Source organism: Eurosta solidaginis, chromosome 3 (assembly GCF_040869045.1).
Source record: "Eurosta solidaginis isolate ZX-2024a chromosome 3, ASM4086904v1, whole genome shotgun sequence".
NCBI classification, from domain to species: Eukaryota; Metazoa; Arthropoda; class Insecta; order Diptera; family Tephritidae; genus Eurosta; species Eurosta solidaginis.
The window spans coordinates 99,892,891-99,914,230 of record NC_090321.1 but is presented as its reverse complement, the minus strand read 5'-3'; the positions used below and the strand labels follow the sequence as shown (position 1 = coordinate 99,914,230).

At 41.7% G+C, this 21,340-nt stretch overlaps 1 protein-coding gene across 12 annotated transcripts in view; it reads left to right on the top strand.

The window, feature by feature from the left end:
* The window catches only part of LOC137244201 (RNA-binding protein fusilli-like), a 166,191-nt gene that overhangs the window by 1,582 nt on the left and 143,269 nt on the right, over positions 1–21,340 (top strand). The window lies entirely within an intron of this gene.

Here is a 21,340-nt window from a genome sequence, read left to right as displayed (position 1 = left end):
GCAATAAGTTTTGAATTCGAAATCAAAACAAGACAGCCTACACAATTTTTGTGATTGTAGCAGCATAAGTGTGACAAGAAAAAATTTAGATATACATAGGTACATTCGATTATTGAATACAAAAACAAAAACGTGTAAACGATAATATATCGGCACTCTGATATTTGGGAATGTACTTAGCCTTTTGTAGCAATATAGGAGTATTACATATATGGTTTGTGAACAAATTTGATGGAAAATAAAATTTTAAAGTTCATTTACCTACGAATCGAAAACTCTTTCTCTTGCCTTATACTAATGGCATCGCTTTTGCATTTTAGTAAATTGTGTTTGTAATTTGATTTTCTGATAAAGTTTCGTCAGCATTAAAATAAAGAAAAATAAACTAGTGGAATATACATACACATAGGTAAATGACAATAAATATTTTGTTATTTTTTTGTACCATTTATGTCATTTTATTATAAATTTATTCAAAAATACCAAAAAATATAGAAACAATTTTTTAGGTTTCTTTTGAGGCCATCAGCAATGAAATCCATCTGCATGAGGCTTTTAATTTTATGCGATGCACATCATATAAGTAGTGGAATTCATTACCTTTTTTAACGATAATTGTACGATTTAGATAACTATAACGGTTTCGGTATTCAGTTAACCTTAAACTGTGGCCGCTAAATTAAGGAAGAAAATTGTAGTGTTTTTACCGACATTTTTTCATCGCGTTAGCAGTTTGAGTGGGCAGGCCTTATGGGCATAGCAGTATAACGCCATCTATTATCGGGAAAACGGAATATTTGGTCGCGTGCCTGAGCTTTGTAAGAGATCTTGGGGCCACATTGGGGTCGCTCCCGATAAATGTAGATCCTACAGGCTGCCAGATTACTGCAGCGTCTTTTAGACGGAAATTGACGCCGTAAAAAAAGCAGCAGAAAATATGAAAAAAACAGGTTTAAGCTGCAGTCGCGTAAATAGTATATATTGATAGTCTGGCTGCGATTAAAGCAATAATCTCACACAGTACTTCATCAAGAAATGTTCTGGAATGCAAAGAAGCATTGGAAAAACTTCGCTCAGGCCGGACCATACATCTATACTGTGTTCACGGTCGTAAAAGGATGAGTTGACAAAGGAGGACGCGACACTCGCTGAATCGACGATGGGCGCAGGAATAAACGGTTGAACACGTTATGTGTTCGTGTTTTGCGCTCGCCAGGTTAAGGCTTCAGATCTTAGGGGAGGAGAAAAAATGTTTTTTTTTTTAATATGTAATATATGCGTAATATATGGCGGCCACCGTGGTGTGATGATAGCGTGCTCCGCCTACCACACCGAATGCCCTGGGTTCACACCCCGGACAAAGCAACATCGAAATTTTAGAAATAAGGTTGTTCAATTAGAAGAAAATTTTTCTAAGCGGGGTCGCCCCTCGGCAGTGTTTGGCAAGCACTCCGAGTATATTTCTGCCAAGAAAAGCTCTCAGTAAAAACTCATCTGCCACGCAGATACCGTTCAGATCCGGCATAAAAAAGTAGGTTCCGTCCCGCCAATTTGTAGGAAAAATTAAAAAAAGGAGCACGACGCAAATTGGAAGAGAAGCTCGGCCTAAAATCTCTTCGGAGGTTATCGCGCCTTACATTTATTGTTTTTTATTTTATATGCAAACAATAGGTTGATTATCTAACAGTTACTTACCTAATTGTCGTTTAAACATGCAGTCAATCCAACCGTTAAAAATTTGTCATTTCGCCAGCGCCATGTGCAATTAAATTTTTAATTCTTCCACTAACTATTCAATCGAATTTATCATATCAACAAACATTTATATTTTGCATCATAAATTAAGTCCACTAGCCAAGTTTCACTTATTGACCAGTATTTGTTATTTCATTGGTCTGTTTTTAGAAATATGCGACCATTTTTACTGCCAATATATTTTGAGTTCAGATAAATTCGTGTACCAAATTTCGTGAAAATATCTAAGTTATCGAGTTAAAGGACTGACGAAAGGGCAGACGTACACCTGGTTTTAAAAAGTGAGCGTGGCTTACAGCCGATTCCGCCCTCTTTCCAAGTTATTGTCATAAAAACAAAGCTCTTATCAAATTTCATTACAATTGATCGACATTTGTTCAATTAATGGAATTAATAGTGGTATTTAGAGATATTAGCTAAGAAAAGCGGCGGGATCAAGCTACTGATATTCAAAAAATTTTAATGACTAAAAAGGTGATAAAAAGTTTTTGCAGTACTTTGAAAATTGAAAAAAACTGGTTGTACACCCTTTTTCAGGCGTAGACCTTGATTTCTATATAATTTATTTGTTCCATATATGTATGAGGGTAGATTTTATACCCCTTTTAATTTTTCACAAGTAACAGCAGCGAAAATATTTATATAGTGTAGCTGGTTTTGTTGCGTAAGATATATTCAAAATGTCATTCATAATTTCTAATATATTTAGAGCAACGTCGAAGCGTAACTTTTGTTCGAAATAGGATTTTTCAGATCCTTTCAAAGTGTAAAAAGCCTCATTTTGAGGGATGCATGGAACGGAAAATCATATTTAGCTATTGCAAATCATTTTTTATTCATAAGGAGTTAAATTTTATTTTCAAATATTCAAAATTCTGTGTAACCAGGCTCACGTATCATCCGGCTCCCATTTTTAAAAATTTTACTTTCTATATTGTGCCTTAAAGTTTCATCAACCTATTAATTTTTGTAATGAATGATCGCATCTCTTAAATTTTTCCAAATCCACAACGTAGGAGTGGTTATTATTCGGTTTGGCCATTTCCAATACCAATCTACACTGGGTCCAGATAAGCCAGTGAAACTAACGTTTCTTATATTTTTATTCCGAATTTTATGATTCCGATAAGTGTTTTCTCAATTTTGCACTCTGATTTTTTTGCTGTGAAAAATATTTTCTTTATGTTTCTGATTATGTATCTAAATTTTAGACCACTTGTGGTCGCCGGGGTGAGGTGGTAGCGTGCTTCGCACCCAGGGTCCTGGGTGCAACTCCCGGCCAAAGTAACATCAAAATTTAGAAAGAAGTTTTTCAATTAGAAAAGGTTTTTCTAATCGTGGTCGCCCCTCGGAAGTGATTTGCAATTGCAGCTTCAAGTCGGCATAAAACATGCACGTCCTGTTTTGCCGATTTGTAGAGAAAATTAAAAAATAAAAGAGAAAACACAAAACTAAAAAACCACCCTAAACCCAACCGAACTAAAAATAGAAAATAGTTTTTAATGACAGCTGAAAGTCGAAAAATTTACCGTAAATATTTAATTGGAAATTATTTTACTTATAATAAAATGTAAGTTATTAACAGAATAATTAAAGTCGAATTAAAGCGCGCGGTTCTTTTATTATTTTATACTTCTGTTCTACTATCTACAAGAAAATAATAAAATGAACCACACCGTTTCTACTCTGAATTTAATTGTTCTACTAACTTAAATTTTAATAAAAGTAAATTTATTTTGAGCTAGTTATTTATAGTAAATTATTCGACCTGCTAATTCTTAGTTCGGTAAGCTGTAAAAGGGTGGTATTTTAGTTTTTTTCTAACTATTATTTATATTTAATTTTTTAGTTTTGGTTTTTGTGTTGGTCTCAACTCATTGAAAATATGGCTATGGCCTTTTTCCTGAAATAGTCACATGATCAAACGGAAATTTCCTACATGGCCACTACAATAAATTTTGAAGTCACAGGGTCATTTGGCCTTATGGCCACTTTATATGCCCGTAAGCTGAACTGGCCTTATGTCCGCTGAGTTTATGTTACCCCGCCATTAATTTATTGCATCGGTCCTTGATACGTGTGCAAAGTTTCAATCATGGCAATTTTAAGTAGTTACAAGGTCAATTGGCCTTGTCTCCGTTGACCTTGCATTGTCAATGGCCCTGGATACATGTGCAAAGTTTCGGCTGACCTTAATGTCATCAGAAGTGTCATAAGGCCAATTGACCGTATGTTCATTGAATTTAAGTCACCTCATCATCAAGTTATTTTATTGTCATAGGTCCTTGATACGAGCACAAAGTTAGAATTGATCTTATGGCCATTTGAAGTGGTCACTAAAGTCATAGGATGAAAATACAGTTCGTGTGTATGTTCGCTGCGAATTGTACGAGCGAAATTGCTTTGAGTGGGATATACGTACATATGTACATTAAGCTGTCCTTTAAGAAAATATTGCTTTGCCGCGCAGAATATAATAAATTATGATCTAAAAATAAGCTGTACAAAATTTCAGCCGAATTGGATAACTCTTGGAACTGCCACGTTTAATTTGAATTTTTTAAAAATCATATGCATTGAAGGTGCAACAGTTTAAATAAAATAATTGATAATAAACGTTTATTTAAGGTCAACCCTAGAATAAGGTTAATAGAGTACATCATATGCCTGATAGTAATGCCTTTTCAGGCTAATTTACGCTACAAAAGGTATAGGTAAACAGAAAAAATAAAAAAATATGTTGCCTAAACTGAAAGGATACATGATAAATAGAACCCAGCTCTAGTCGATAAACTTTCGTATTATTTTTAAGGAAACTGGATTTTCTTTTTTATTTGAAAAATCAGTTTCAAAAAGTTCATGTACTCTATGTCCCTTCAAAGAACCCGTAAAAGATGTAAATTCTATATTTCTCAATGTGTGAGCAGGTTATTGTACTGGATGCATTAGTTTTTATTACGTCTTTTGTAAGACTGATTAATAATGGGTTATAAGCCTTACATATTTATTAAATTTTAGACAAGTTCACGAGTGTATTTTTGTGATTAAAAGCCTCGCAGTAAGAACTCATCTATGTACTGTAGTAGGTTAGGTAGTAGCTGCCCTGGTACGGGAAGCTCACTTAGACAGGATATGTTATAGTTAATCAGAGAATCGCTACGTAGCAACGATCTAGTTTCTAATGACACCGATCTCAACCTTGGATAAATATTCCGGATATCCAAGTGAGTAGCGTACGAAATACATTCGCCTAGTTCTGGCAAAAGCTAGGTAATCAAGCTTAAAGTGAGACGTAGCATAGATTCCCAATGGACAATGCCCCGTCGAAACCCCCAATGACCCCACGCCACCATCCTTTCCGTGCAGCTTCCAACAATCCGAGAACAGGTTGCCCCAGATAAGTTCTCTCACCATTCTTCGCTCGGGGCAATGACTGGGATGAAGGCTGCACATGGAGCAGGTATCGGCACACTAAACTCCGTCCTGTCAGGATAAAGTCCAGCCTGGTAAGATATATAGAGTGCCTGAAGTCAGAAAGCCCATATCACGAAGCCTGAACAACAACCGGGCCGCGGTCGCCTTTCCCGCAATACCTACTGGATGTATGTTCAGCATGATATTCAATGCCAAGTTAGGCGTTGTTCCAAAAGCGCTAATACCAACCAGCGCCGTCCGTTGTGTTTACACTAATATTTTTATAGTGCTCGCCGTATCTAGTGCATTCCACCAGACCAGCACCCCATAGAGCAAAATCGGTTTGACTTACTTACTTACTTACTTACTTAATTGGCGCTTAACCGTCTAAACGGTTATGGCCGTCCAACAAGGCGTGCCAGTCGCTCCTTCGCTCCGCCAACCGGCGCCAATTGGTCACACCAAGGGAGTTTAAATCGTTTTCCACCTGGTCCTTCCAACGGAGTGGGGGCCGCCCTCTACCTCTGCTTCCATAGGCGGGTTCCGATAGAAACACTTTCTTGGCCGGAGCATCATCTTTCATTCGCATAACATGGCCTAGCCAGCGCAGCCGCTGCGTTTTAATTCGCTGGACTATGTTGATGTCTGCGTATAGCTCGTACAGCTCATCATTAAATCTTCTTCGGTACTCGCCATCGCCAACGCGTAGAGGTCCATAAATCTTTCGAAGAACTTTTCTCTCGAACACTCCCAAAGCCGCTTCATCTGCTGTTGTCATGGTCCATGCTTCTGCCCCATATAGCAGGACGGGTACGATAAGTGACTTGTAGAGTATGATTTTCGTTCGCCGAGAGAGGACTTTACTTTTCAATTGCCTACCTAGTCCAAAGTAGCATTTATTGGCAAGATTGATTCTTCGCTGGATTTCAGTGCTGATGTTGTTGCTAATGTTGATGCTGGTTCCCAAATAAACGAAGTCTTTTACTATTTCGAAATTATGGCTGCCAACAGTAGCGTGGTTGCCAAGGCGCATATGCGCTGACTCTTTGCTCGATGACAGCAGGTACTTCGTTTTGTCCTCATTCACCATCAAACCCATCTTTACCGCTTCTTTTTCCAGCTTGGAGTAAGCAGAACTAACAGCGCGGGTGTTTAGGCCGATGATATCAATGTCATCAGCATATGCCAGTAATTGCACGCTTTTATAGTATATTGTTCCAGTGCGGTTAAGTTCTGCAGCTAGTATAATTTTCTCCAGCATTAAATTAAAGAAATCGCACGATAGGGGGTCACCCTGTCTGAAACCTCGTTTAGTTTCGAACGGCTCGGAGAGGTCCTTCCCAATTCTGACTGAGCTGATGGTGTTGCTCAACGTCATTTTTCACAGCCGTATAAGTTTTGCGGGGAAACCAAATTCAGACATAGCGGCATATAGGCAGCTCCTTGTCGTGCTGTCGAAGGCGGCGTTAAAGTCGACGAAGAGGTGATGTGTGTCGATTCTCTTTTCACGGGTTTTTTCCAAGATTTGGCGCATTGTGAAAATCTGGTCGATGGTAGATTTACCAGGTCTGAAGCCGCACTGATAAGGTCCAATCAGCCGGTTCACGGTGGGCTTCAATCTTTCGCACAATACACTTGAAAGGACCTTATATGCGATATTAAGAAGGCTGATTCCACGATAGTTGGTACATTTTGCAGTATCCCCCTTCTTGTGGACTGGGCAAAGAACACTTAGATTCCAACCGTCGGGCATGCTTTCGTCCGCCCATATTTTGCTAAGAAGCTGCTGCATGCGCCTTACCAACTCCTCGCCGCCGAACTTGAATAGCTCCGCAGGCAATCCATCAGCGCCCACGGCCTTGTTGTTTTTCAATCTGGTTATTGCTATTCTAACTTCGTCATAATCGGGCGGGGGGACATATATTCCATCATCATCGATTGTGGGATCGGGTTCTTCATCTCTGCGCGGTGAATTGCTGCCTCCATTTAGGAGAGCAGAGAAGTGTTCCCTCCATAATCTAAGCACTCTCTGGACATCAGTTACAAGGTCGCCGTTTTCATTCCTACAGGAGTTTGCCCCGGTCTTAAAACCTTCCGTCTGTCGCCGTATTTTTTGGTAGAATTTTCGGGCGTTATTCCTGGTGGCTAGCAGCTCAAGCTCCTCGCACTCACGCCTTTCTGCTTCTGCTTTTTTCTTCCTGAAAAGGCGTCTCGCTTCCCTTTTCAACTCACGATAGCGTTCACACACTCCTCTTGTCGCGCTCGCTTTTAACGTAGCCCTGTAGGCAGCGTCTTTTCTTTCGGTTGCAACGCGGCATTCTTCATCATACCAGTTGTTTTTTCGTGGCCGCCGGTAACCAATTTTTTCCTCGGCGGCAGTATGAAGTGCTTTGGAGATATGCTCCCACTGCTCCTGTATTCCTTCAGGATGAGTTGTGCCCTCAGAGAGCAGGTGTGAGAGTCGAGTTGCGAAATCATTGGCAGTCTGTTGTGATTGAAGCTTTTCGACGTCTAGCTTTCCTTGTGTTTTTTGTTCCTTGTTTTTAGCCGCGTTGAGGCGGGTGCGTATTTTGGCTGCAACGAGATAATGGTCCGAATCGATGTTAGGTCCTCGGATCGTTCGCACATCTAAAACACTGGAGGCATGCCGTCCGTCTATCACAACGTGATCGATCTGATTGCGAGTATTTCGATCAGGAGACAGCCATGTAGCTTGATGTATCTTTTTATGCATGAACCTCGTGCTTGATATGACCATGTTTCGAGCACCGGCAAAGTCAATCAGCCTCAGTCCGTTAGGAGAAGTTTCATTGTGTAGGCTGAACTTTCCGACTGTAGGGCCAAAAACACCTTCTTTGCCCACCCTGGCGTTAAAGTCGCCAAGCACGACTTTTATATCATGACGGGGGCAGCGCTCGTATGTGCGTTCTAATTGTTCATAAAAAGTGTCTTTCACCTCATCGTCTTTCTCCTCTGTCGGCGCATGGGCGCAGATGAATGATATATTAAAAAATTTTGCTTTTATTCGAATAGCGGCGAGACGCTCGTCCACAGGCGTGAACGCCAGCACTTGGCGACAAAGTCTCTCTCCCACCACGAATCCGACGCCGAAACTGCGCTTATTCGCATGGCCACTCCAATATATGTCACAATTTTTGATCTTCTTTCTTCCTTGCTTCGTCCAACGCATTTCTTGGATGGCGGTGATGTCAGATTTTGCTTTGACGAGGACATCAACCAGCCGGGCATCTGCACCAATCCCATTCAGGGAGCGGACGTTCCAGGTGCATGCCCTCAATTCATTGTCCTTCAAACGTTTGCCATGGTCGTCATCAATAGAGAGTGTATTTATCCGAGGCTTGTTGTTATATTTCATGGGAGTATGGTTTTACGTGGCGGGTCCCAAGCCCAGCGCACAACCCGCTCAGCGGGGGTGAAAATATTACTTGGCACGTTTATATAGCGAGCCGCTTGCTCCAAGACAGACGCCCGCTTGCAGCCGCACCTAGAGGTGTACAGACGCTGCCGATGAAATCTCCCCCGGCTAGCCCTTAAACCGATTATGTCAGAGTGGCCTAGCCAGGTTGTCGCCTTCTCACATTAGCTCACCGCTAAACGGGTGTTTAGCGGCTACCCAGAGGATACTTGGCCGCAAGCGACCGGCAGTAGTGAGCTGCTTGAACCGCATGCAAAAGAATCGCTCTGGCCATTCCCAGGTGAATGGCGGTCAGAAGCTTTCCCCACTTTCGTGGACTTCTACACACGGCCCCACCCTCCAAAATCGGTTTGACTACCATCTCATAAAGATGTACTGTTTGCAGTAGGCATAAAATATGCAGGCCCGTAAATTTCTAGAAAAAAACAGCATACTACAAGCTATAAGATAAAATAAGGTCTTGGATTTGAAGTCACTTAAAAATGAAAAATTTTCCAAAAAAAATTTCAACTTTCTCCGATTATTGTTTTTAAACTTTAGTATTACCACGACATATTTTCAAACCCCTAGAGAAAATAAAAAATGTTATGAGTGACGTTTTTCAAGTTGGCCACCCGAAAATTCTTAGGTCCCATTTTTGTTGCGAATACGCTATTTCGACAGACTTTGACGCCCTTTACTTATCTGTAATGCTATTGGAAAAGCTAATATCAAAAACAATGTTTTTTGTATTTTTATGCAAAAAACTATAACTTCCGCTGGGTTTGTTCGATTTCAAAAATTCAAAATTGTTTATCCAAAATAATAATAAAAGGGTTCTGCATAAAATTTTTTGACAAAAAAATACTGGATGTGCAAAAATCAGCTATGTTTATAATGCCATTGAGAAAAAAATTTATCGAATCTGCAATAAAAGTTGTGGATAATATACTCATTTGCCGCACGTGAGAGTACGCACGTTAAGAACGTACCCGTAAGAGTACATATCTTTGCTTAGAATGATTTTAAAGCATAGATTACTTACTTAATTGGCGCTCAACGCCAACGTTTAAACGGTTATGCCCGTCCAACAAGGCGCACCATTCGCTTCTTCTTTGTGTTAACTGTCGCTAATGGGTCAAAACAAAGTAATTTAAGTCGTTTTCGACCTGGTCCTTCCAGCGGAGTGGGGTCCGACCTCTTTTTCTGGGTTCCGATAAAAAAGCGGTTGTAAAGAAGATATTGAACGTCAATTAATTACACTTTAAAGCGTTGTTTCTGAAAAGCTGTATACAATAGCTGTTGTTAAAAATTCAAAATCAAAGTTCATTAACATTATGTTCAAGGACACATTTTAAACTGCCTCTGGATCCATTTATATGAAGAAAGTGTTAAGCTAATTGTATATTCTCTTTATTTAACGCATATGTGCTTACGCACCTGAGTGACAATTTCTCAAGTGTACCATCTAAAAGCTCTCTTTCGACAGGCTTTGATACCCATTTGTTTATGTGCATACAAATCACTGTTTAGTACCGGCTTAGAGATGATAGTAACCCTTAGTGTTGCTAATATTCGGCACAATATTTTATTTATCCTTCGATAACCCGAGATCTATAAACAGCGCCAAAGACTCTTCAGGAGTGTATCTCCTAGGTAGCGTGTTTGGGGGTGTGGGAATGCTGTTTTTGATCCTTATCAGTCGCACAGGACTTGCTAACGCAACTGGCCCTATGATATGAGACTTGATGTTTTCTTCGTGCTTTTTATATTTAATAGCCAATGCTTTTGAAAGATGAGTCGCGGCGATAGTTCTAGTATAATCTGACAGCTTCCTTTTCCTTGTGTAGGTCGAACACTCTTCTATGGGTTTTATTGGGCATTTCTTCGTCCAAAAAACTTTTACCAGCTATCCAGCTTTCATGCTTACTTATAAACCTTGAAGTAGAACGACCGATTGCTTGCCATTTTCTTTGTATTGGAATGTAGAGGAAGCCAATTTTTTCTTTCAAGTCTTCGTCTTCTTTGTTGCATGCTTCATTTGGTAAATCTGTCATAATAGCCTCAACGAACCCCGCTTTTGTCTTTGAAGCTATGATCACCTCAAATAGTTTGGAGTTTTCTAGAGACATATTAAAATTTGCCATCGAGTATATCTTACTAAAAAAATATGTGAGCTATATTTATGTTTATTTAAATAAACTGAATATTTTATTCTACAGACTCCAAAAAACGACTGATTTTGGGCGTTGTATTAAACATGGCTTTATATATTCAAATTATGGAAATGAGTTCCAGGTATATTATGCGGCTTGTAAACGAATAATTTGGGTTTTTTTTAACAAATTCCAACAACAAAATTGACCGTACTAAATTCGCCTCCCTCTTACCTATACCTGCCCAGGCACGTAATTATACCCAAGGTTGCTTCACTTTATTTGACGTAAAAAGTGAAATCGCAGCTGGACGCAGGTAGGCCTTATGAATTCAGGTAACTGAATATTTATCAAATACCTACTGTAAATTTCACGGAGACCTTTTTTGTCCTTTTTTTATTTTCCATCAAAGTTCGAAAAAGTTCCTAAAAATAGGCTTTTCGAAGAACTGGTAGATTTGATAACATTTATAAAAAAACAAATTTAATGTTTTGCTTCAACCTACAATGTCAAATATCCTTTCGTTATAATACAAAAAAGCAGTAGCAGGCCGTTTTATCTAGAAACAAAACAATTGTTAACACAACGAAAAAGAACAAAAACCACAAATTTTTCTAAGTGTTAAAAATTAATCAACTTTGAGCGGCTCTACCTCCTAAAATATCATTTTCTGTTTAATAAGAGTTATATATTCGTAGTCCCTGGAGATTTCTCTATTAAATACATGTATTAGCTTTATCGAACGCTTTCGTGAAATTTTTGATTTTTGCCAGGCTTTTCGGGCAGAGGCGCCTTAGTGCGACGTTAGATGTCCAAACCCGCTTGGGAGAAATCAAAAAAAGGCGGGAGCTGCATATGATCAAACAAGCAGGGAAGGCGTTGATACAAAGTTCGGGCGTAAAAATTTCCAAGATCATGTGCACATCTTTCGAACTTAGACTCGCAAAGTTGCTCGTATCCCTTAAGGCTCACTGCCTTCTATCATCACATGCTTATTTATAAGTAAGACCTCTTCAGTATCACCAGATGTAGAGAGTGCGAGCTGCAGGAAGAAGCGGTTGAGCACGTTCGCGAGTTCAAGACACGAGGTATTAGGGCCGGCAGAGTTTCCAGATCTCGAGGCAGAAATTAAGAGGGGTTTTAGAAAAATTCTAGTATTTGCCAAGAGGATGGAGCTTTTCTATAAAATAAGTCCTGGAACATAATTGGGGGTTTCCGTCACGCAAATTCTGGTAACACTATGAGCACATTAAGCCTATGTGAGGTATTTATTGGGTGTGGAAGTGGTAGTAGGTGGAGAGGAAAATGGAATGGATAGGGAGAGGGAGATAAAGGTGTAGAGTAAGGGAGACGGGCATGGAGACGAGATGGAGAGGGCAAGACCGAGGAAATAGGAAATGCCGATTGATAGGAGAAAGAAAATAAGGGGGAATTAAGGAAGAATAGAAAGGAGCAGAAAAGGCAAGTGGAAGTGGACAGATACCTGTTTATGCTAAGTAAGGGCATATTCGATATAGCCAGCGATAGTCCCGATCGTCTCATAGCTATTTGGTCTAGCAGTGGTATTATATATCATATTTTTTCGGCCTTTTCGTTTCTCATATATGTCAAAGATGAATATGAAGGAAATTGGCAAATTTTATGTCACCATCGTTTAACATAATGCAAAGGCACTAGGCAATAATACGACTTATTGAGGGAAGCTTAGTAGAGATGTTGATGACGGACTTTGTAATTTCGTAACACATTAGCCAGTAGGAGTAACAACGTTTGCTTGGCGAAATACCACAATTTCACTATTGTTTCTATTGATTTTATCAACGTCCAAAGTATGCTGACTTAGAACTGAGGCTGGGAAAAGAGTTGACATCATAATCACTAAAATATTTTAATATGCATCAATTTTAGCCCAAAAGTTATTAATCCATCGATATCGACAACTCATAATTAACTTACCAGAATTAGCCGGGTGGTTGGTATTCAACCAGTATAGTGGTAACTACAACACACAATTTTCAATTTTTATTAAGAAATGTTTAGAATTAATTTGGGTACGATTTTATTTTGCATGGACAAGTTCTAGGGAGCTAAAGGACAACGTTGAATTTGATCAGAGACCAAGTTTAATTATTAATTCAAAGTTTCAAATTGAAAAAATTGTTTGAATTGAAAACATTATTAAAAACGTGGCTTTCTAATGATTTTCAAAGGAAATAACTATATTTTTTTAATAATAATTATAATTCAACTTTTGCTTTGGTTTGCTTAGGCGCACTTGCAGAACGTCAAGTAAACTTTTTAACTCAGAGTTAACCCGACATAAGGGGTTAAACTCATACATTTTTGAGACATTTTTTTAGTTAACTCTGAGCTAAAAAATTACTTTCCGTTCTGCAAGTTAGCCTTAGAATTGTAAACTTTAACAAGTAGCGCAGCTCACAGCTGATGGTTCAAAATTCAAAATTAGCACGCACACACACACACATTACTAACGTCCATATTACGAACATCTGTAATAAAATTCAAGTTGGGCTTTTAAACAGGCATAAACTGTGATAATTTTAGAATATATAGCATTTAGAAAACCTTATTGCAGTAATTAAGAGACAATTTATTTAATTATTTTTTCTACATTTATCTGTAATACTGATACAAAGAATAAAGTTATATTGATACATTGCAACTCTACACTTCCTGCTGTACTTCATTCCACTCCACATTGGTCAAAATCAGTGATCCAGCGACGCTTAAATCAAAAATTAAATATTCGAAAATGATAAATGTTTTTTATTGCATCGATTACCGATACTTTACTGAGAAAATTGGTGTGTTTATTTTTGTTTTGCTTTCAATATTCGCTCAGCTGTTAGCTGTCAAACATAACATTTGTTGCTGAAAGTTCATTTAAGGAATTTGTCGCCTAATCATTCAGTGCGTATTTTTTGCCACCATTAAGTCAGTTTTTCATAAATTTTGAGCCTAAAAGTTTTAATTTAAAGTAAAAGGTATGCATTAACTAAAAAATAAGTGTATGTGGCTTGTGTGTATGTAGTTTAATAGCAGTGCGTTGTTGGAGTTGGCATTTGTGATAGGGGTTTTAAAGTGTAATATCCTATTGTTTCATGAAGTGGAACTTTTAAGATTCGATCGTGTTCGGTCTAATTATTTTTTTGTTTATTAATTTGGATTCATGGTTCAACTATATACAGGTTGGCTCATCTGTAAAGCAACAAAATATGTCTGTTCAAATTGTCAAAATCTGTGCATTGGTGTTGGTGCGAATGGTATGGAATGGAAACATAAAACTGAGCAGTTTTTGTATGTGTAAGTAAAATGTTGCCCATGTGTTGGTTTCATTTTGAGTTTGCCATCTCCTTTTGACAATCCCTTCGACAATCCCTTCGTCATTGCATGACATAAATAAAATCAGCTGATGAGATGAGCCAACCTGTACATAATTGAACCATGATTTGGATTATTGTTGTTGTGAATCGTCCAACATGACATGCCCGTTCGCGCCCGATTATTGTTTAATTAATTTTTTAGGAACGATGAATGTTTCCAAATGCACACTTTTTTTAATTTGGTACAATGAAAACATTCCATCTACAAAATTTTCGGCTGTGGAGGGCTATGTATTTAACAATATAATAGACGAAACAAAATATGATGAGGAGGAGTGTCAAGAAATAAAAAAAAGTTAAGGAGCTTTATAAGCAAATTAGTTGGCAAGTAGAAGAGCTGAAACGGAACATTATCGCGTTTTGAAGAAGAACGTAGGTTAGGTTAGGTTAGAGTGGCTGCCTCCGCTGTCCGAGCGGAGACTCAAGTACGCCGTTGTGGCCCGTTGTGTTACCACGCGGGGGCCCCTATTTCCTGTTACCCTACTTTCGAAGAAGAAGGAAGTTTAGACCCCAGTGAGGCTAAACTAGCGCGTTTGCCTAATGAAACGAAAAATGTCGTTTGTGTTTATAGATTCAAGCTACGCAAGGCACCCAAAAGAGTGTCTGTGGAGGCATTGGTACCTGGTTTTTGACAGTGCGGGACAGTGGCACAAATAGTGCTCAACGCTTTCTATCTCCTCCTCGTCCCTACAGCTGCGGCAGAAGTCATTTGTCTGCAGGCCCATATAGGCACCGTGAGTGCCCATGAGACAGTGACATGTAAGAAGGCCCACTAGTGGGCTTATAGAGATACGGTTTTACAATATCACCGATCGCGATCTCTTGTCATCCAGCTTAGGTCAGATTTGCTTGGATATACTACATGTAGGTTCCCTCGCCTATCTGGCGTTTGTCTGATCTGTGAAAAGAGATCGCAGGTGGTATTTGCAAGTGTTTAGAGGAGGGCTGGCCCAACCAGCGGAGGTTATTGTTTGCAAGTTGGTACCTTCCCTAGCTAGCTCATCCGCGGCGCAGTTTCCTGAAATGTCACAGTGGCCAGGAACCCATATCATGCTTAGGTTGCAATTTTCAGCTAGTTTGTTGAGGGTTTCTCTGCACTTCAATGCCACTAGTGACGAGGTGTTACTGCATTGCAGGGATTTTATGGCAGCTTGGCTGTCAGAGAAAATTGAAATAGAATTGGTTACCTGCAGGTTAGCAAGATAGCGGGCCGCTTCCCAGATAGTTATGAGTTCAGCCTGAAAAACACTGCAGTGATCGGGTAGGCGAAATCTCTCGCTTAGATTGAACTTCTCCGAGAATATTCCGCTGCCGACTCTGTCGTTTAGTTTAGAGCCATCTGTAAAAACGGAGATTTCGTGTGATCCCGGCTCCACGCCGTTTGCCCACTCGTTCCTCTCTGGGATTCTTGTGGAAAATTTGTTGTCCCAGCAAGGGGTCGATGTTGTATGGTCCAATTTCAAGAAGGTTTCGGGGACTTGCTTCAGGATCCGGGTGTGACCAAACCTGCAGTCGCTCCATGGTTCGATAGCGTTGAGCCTTTCCGCATTGCAGGAGGCACAGTATCTACCATAAAGATCAGTTGGGAGAAGGAATAATATGGTTTCAAGAGCTTTGGTGGGAGTGGAGGGAAGGGCACCGCTGGTGAGCATTGCCGCCACCCTCTGCACTCTCGTTACTTTACTCTTGTTAGATTCGATATCGAGTGCCGTCCACCATACGGTGACGGCGTAGAAGGGAATGGGTCTCACCACTGCCGTATAGACTATGCGTGGCTGGAGACCCCACCTTTTTCCCATTGCCAACTTACAAGCGTAGAGAGATATTGTGGCTTTCCTGGATCGTTCCTCCACATTTCGCTTCCAGTCAAGCTTCCTGTCTAGAATAACTCCGAGATATTTAACCTCGGTAGAGAGTTTGATTTCCTTCCCGTTTAGGGATGGGAGGGTCAATTCCGGTATACTGCGTTTGCGGGTAAAAAGCACCATCTCAGTTTTTTCACTGCTGATGCTGAGTCCGCATTCCATAGACCAAGTGTTTGTTAGATTATGAGCATTTTGCAAGAGTTCGCCATGCACCGGAAGGTGTTTGCCGGTAACTGTCAAGGCTATGTCGTCGGCATATGCAATGACTTGGCATCCGGTGGGCTGTAGTATAGATAACAGAGCGTTCACCGTCAGGTTCCATAGTAGAGGAGAAAGAACGCCCCCCTGGGGGTTTCTCTGTTGGTATACCTTATTAACGATGAGCTGCCCAGCTCAGAGATAATGATTCTCTTGTTTAGAAGGAGCTCGACGAATTTCACAAGAGGCTCTTCCACCCCTAGTGAACGTAGAGATTTTGTGACCGCTGCTGGGAGAACGTTGTTGAAGGCTCCTTCTATGTCGAGAAATATACCCAGCGTAAATTCTTTAAAGGCAAAACCCATCTCTATTTTAGTAGTGATAGCATGTAGAGCTGTCTCTACGGATTTGCCCTTAAAGTAGGCGTGTTGGTTGTTGGAGATTAGTGCCTTATTTGCCGATCGCCTAATGTAGGCGTCCAGCAATCGTTCTAGAACTTTTAGGAGGAAGGAGGTCAGACTTATTGATCTGAAATCCTTTGGACTGTTGGCCGATATCCTGCCTCCTTTGGGTATGAAGACTACCTTTGCCTTGGTCAATTCCGTGGGGATATAGACCAGGTTAAGGCAAGCCTTTCAGACTTTAGCTAGCAGCGGGCTTACAAGATCGCTTGCAGCTTGCAATTCAGCCGGAAATATTCCATCCATTCCCGGAGATTTGAAGGTTTTAAAGGACTTGATTGCCCAGATAACTCCTTTTTCGCTTACAATGTGGTCCAGGTGTTGAAATGGCCCTGGGTTAGATTGCGTGTTTTAGATCTGCAGCCTGCAAAGTGAGTGCTGATCAGGGTTTCCAGAATTTCCGTACTAGAAGTGGCTCATTCTCCGCTCGTTGTGCGAATGCAGCTTGGAGGTATGGGGTTTTTGGAGAGGACCTTTCGTAGGCGATTGTCCTCTGAGACTTCTTCGATGTCATTGGTGAAGTTCTTCCAGGAGTCCCTTTTGGCCTTCTGGATTAACTTCTTAAAAGATTTCAAGGCATCCCTATAATGGGACCAAATTCCCGTGCGCTTAGCCTCGTTAAAGAGTTTTCTGCTGTTTTTCCTCTGCTCGGAGATTTCTTGGTTCCACCAATAGGGTTTCTTTTTACCCCTCACCTTAATATCCGGGCAGGCTTACAAGATTTGGTGATAAGATCTACTACTTCTTCTATTTTTGACGATGAGTCTAGCTCACCGAGAAAAGCAAATGTTGTGTCTAAAGGAGGCGCTACATCAGTTGTTAGCGGTAGGCTCGGCCTACCGTGAGAAGCGTTCTTTAGGAGAGTAGAGGATAGGACTTTTTTTTATAAAGGTTCCAGTCCGTACGTCTCCTATTCCTGTAAGCCACCATAGGCGGTGTACGCAAGAGCAGAGTGAAAATGTTATACATATGATCAGAGTAGGAGTTTTCGTTGCAAACTCTCCAATTTTTGACAAGGTCAGAGAATGCCCCAAAAACTAGAGTAACATCTAGAACCTCCTTCCTGTTTGAGGTGATAAAAGTTGGTTTGTCTCCAGAATTGCATATACTTAGATTTTTACTTATAATAGAATCAAAAAGAGACTCACCCCTACTGTTAATATCGGTAGAGCCCCAAGCAGTGTGATGTGCATTGGCAACGGCCCCAATTATTATCGGGAACCCTTTACTGTGGGCCTCCCGTACCGGTTTGCAGAGCCGGTCCTGCACAGAAGTTGGGCGATCGTGCGAGAGATATGCGGACATCAGCCAGATTGTTTGACCCTGTAGCTCGAGGCTAATACAGGTAAAGTCCTCGTCGCTAAAAAGAGATAGTAAAATAAATACTAGATTTTTCTTTACTAGAATACAAGATCTGATTCTACCTGTCACGGGCGGTGCCACCAGCCGGTAGTCCTTAGAAAAGAGTCCACAGACCTTGCTGCCAACGACCCAAGGCTCCTGGACTAGAACGACGTCCTCATACGTTGTGCTGAGGCGTAAGATTAGGGCAGCTGAGGCTGCCCTAGAGTGGTGCAGCTTTAACTGCAGTACCTGCGCGCCCGTTACCCTTTCGTTTGCGGCATCGACGTCCATCCTCTGCTGACCCGCATCGTCGGATGCCTCCTCTACGATAGTATCGTCGAATTCGGCATCCGACGGGTCGGATTCCAGCAGAAGCTGCTCGTCCATGCCCGTAAAGAACTGGCCCGCAGACTCAGATACCGAGAGTGTATCGCTCTCGGCATCCGGAGTGCTGCGTGCCAGTTCGATATCGGCCCCATGTCCTCGCAAGGTGTTGCATGGGTCCGTAAGATTCGTTGTGGCGGTTGCGGGTTCGCTCGAGGCGGTATCCCCAATCACCAGATCCTTCGGCGCGGTGGCGGTCCCTTCCCCAGTGCCATGGGCAGCAGATCCACTCGGGGTGTTTCTGTCTGACCCCTCGCCCTGAGGTACAGGCTCACCCTCGTCCGGTGTTTCCTCCTTCGTACCATCCCTTCGAATTTTCAACGTGATGGAGTAGAAGCCGTAGCTTAATACTCCACCACATTCGGCAAGCCAAGGGAGAGAAGCCTCATTTATGATGAAGCCAACATAACGCTGCTTCGCCCTTGACTCGCCGACCCGAACTATCCTCAAATCGCTCGAAGGTAGCCCCTGATTCGACTCCGCGATGGTATCCAGGATCTCGCCAGGATCCGCTATGCCATCTGGGACCCAGGCCCAGGCTCTCGGTCTGTTCGGAATTTCTTCCACACCGAGCTAGAGCTTGCACGAGCGTTCATCGGCGCAGGAAACAAGCTTGACCCTACCCTGGTACCAGCCGGCATCACGGATAGTGGGAGCCGGCCCCGGATACTTGGTCATGATGTCCTTAAAGATCTTGAGAAGGCCGTTAAGGACATCCTTACAGTTATCCGGGGTCATGTTCCCATCCGGGTGACCGCGATTCACAACCGCCAGCGTAAAGTTGGCCTTAGCCACCTCGCTGAAGGTTTTGGTCAGGGCAGGGGGAGTAGAGGTCGAAGGCAGGTGCCTTTTGGGATCGCTCGAGGCATTTCCCATAGACCTTTGTCTCTTAAGGGCCGGCATTTTCGGGTAGTTTGGTGGCAGAAGAGGAAGGGGGGATGGGGTTGTTGTTGCTGCTCTTCTTGACAGCAATAATCTTCCTGGCCCAGGCCAGAGAACTTTTTTGCTCTGCCGTCAACTTGTCGCTGGGAGAGTTGCCAAGTTTCTCAACGATGTTGACGGCATTGCGAATGTTCCGCTGGTTGCGGACCGAAGTCGGGGTTCGCTTATTTGCCTAGGAACCCTTAAGGGGTTCAGCCGGCTTGTGAGGTAGCTTTGCAGCGGTGGAGGCAGTACTTTTGTCCGTGGAGGATTTAGTGCTGTTGCCAGCCACCTGCTGACAAGAGGTGCCCGGTACGGGCGTGGGACGGGCCTCCTGTGCTTGCTCAGTCGGACGTTGCTTTCCCTCTTTGGGGCTAGCTTTGCCGGCTGCTGCGGAATTGGACTTGCCCTCAAGGGGTTTAGTTCTTCCGCTAGCTTGCACAGGTGGCCGAAGATTTGTTTGTTGCCGTGAAGGCCTGGTCGGCGCCGTCTGTGCGGTTCCCAACGAATTGTGGCCTTTTTTAATGCCTATTCCAAGGGCGGCATCTTTACCAGTGCAGGGATCCGAGGCCAGGTTTTTGTTGTTTATTTTACATCTGGTTCGTCAGCTGCCTACTAAGGTGAGACCGTTCGGCAGCCTGAAAGTTAAGGGATAGGGGAAACAATGCGGTCGACTGCGGTAGAGCCCCATACCGCAGCAAGTCGCCGTTACTCCCGGAGGTGGACCGGTATCCGGGAGGCTCCGTAAGAATACAGGTTGATGCCCCTGACTGCAAACCATCCAATGGCCACGGAATCGCATAACACCCTGGATTAGGGGTGGACTACCTTTTCAACTGAGCGTGGTCCAGTTCCCACCTTGAGGCCACGTTTAAAAACTATTTCCATATGCCTGAGCTATTAAGGAGCTGGGGCACAAATGGAAATGATTCCTAAACTTAGCTAGCACTCCCCTGGAAGGGGAAACTGTTGTGCATATTACCAGCCGGCACCCTCTGGGAGGGTTCAGCCCAAGGATTTGTGACAGCCGAGGAAGAACGTAACAAAGAATGGTTGGACAGTGAAATAATATTAGTTCATCCGACAAGTACTTCGTTTGGACAACCTCCAAAGGATTTCACAGAATGTACCTCTAAACCACAATTAAAAAAAGTTTCACATCTTGTAAATAAAACTTCTTGTGATGAATTTTGGTAGCGACGCTAGTAAGTTTACACAAAGTAGGAAAAAGAACCGCTTCAGAAGTGTTATCCATGGTCCATTCTGATGTCGAGGTCCCAGCAAAGATTAAAAAAAACTGTCAAAACACTCATATAAATTGTTTCAATCTGGTGCCAAAAAAAGAAACGTAAACATATATCCAACATATGATGCATTGTTATTAGCAAAAAAGAAGTGCTATCCGATCGGAATCTAAATTACCGAGACATCTGCTGAAGTGTCCTTTCAGAGGTTGGTTGATCATATTATTACAAGGATCGTTGAATCGCAGAATGATATTTTCGTCAATCTCAATAAAGAGAGTATTACTGCGATATACAAGTGGGGATGTGATGGCAGTAGTGGACATTCCACTTATAGGCAAAGCTTTTCTGACCCTGAATTGAGCAATCACGACGAAGATTTATTTGCAGTATGCATTGTGCCCTTACAAGCAAAAATGGGAAGCGTTATTCTATGGGAGAAATCTCGGCCTTCTTCTACTCGCTTTTGTAGACCAATTAAATTAATTTATGAAAAAGAAAGTTCTAACTTAGTGAGAACTGTAGTTGAAAGAGTAAAACGGCAAATATCTGCAATTATTCCTACACACTTTGATTCGTTTGAAATTCATCACAAATTGTATCCTACAATGATCGATGGTAAAGTTTTTAGTGTGATTGCAGAATCCTCGTCACAAACATGTGGCATATGTGGAGCCACACCAAAAGTTATGAATGACTTAAATTCGATTAAAGCTCTACCACTTAATACTAATATGTATGAGTATGGCCTGCCAACATTACACGCATGGATAAGATGC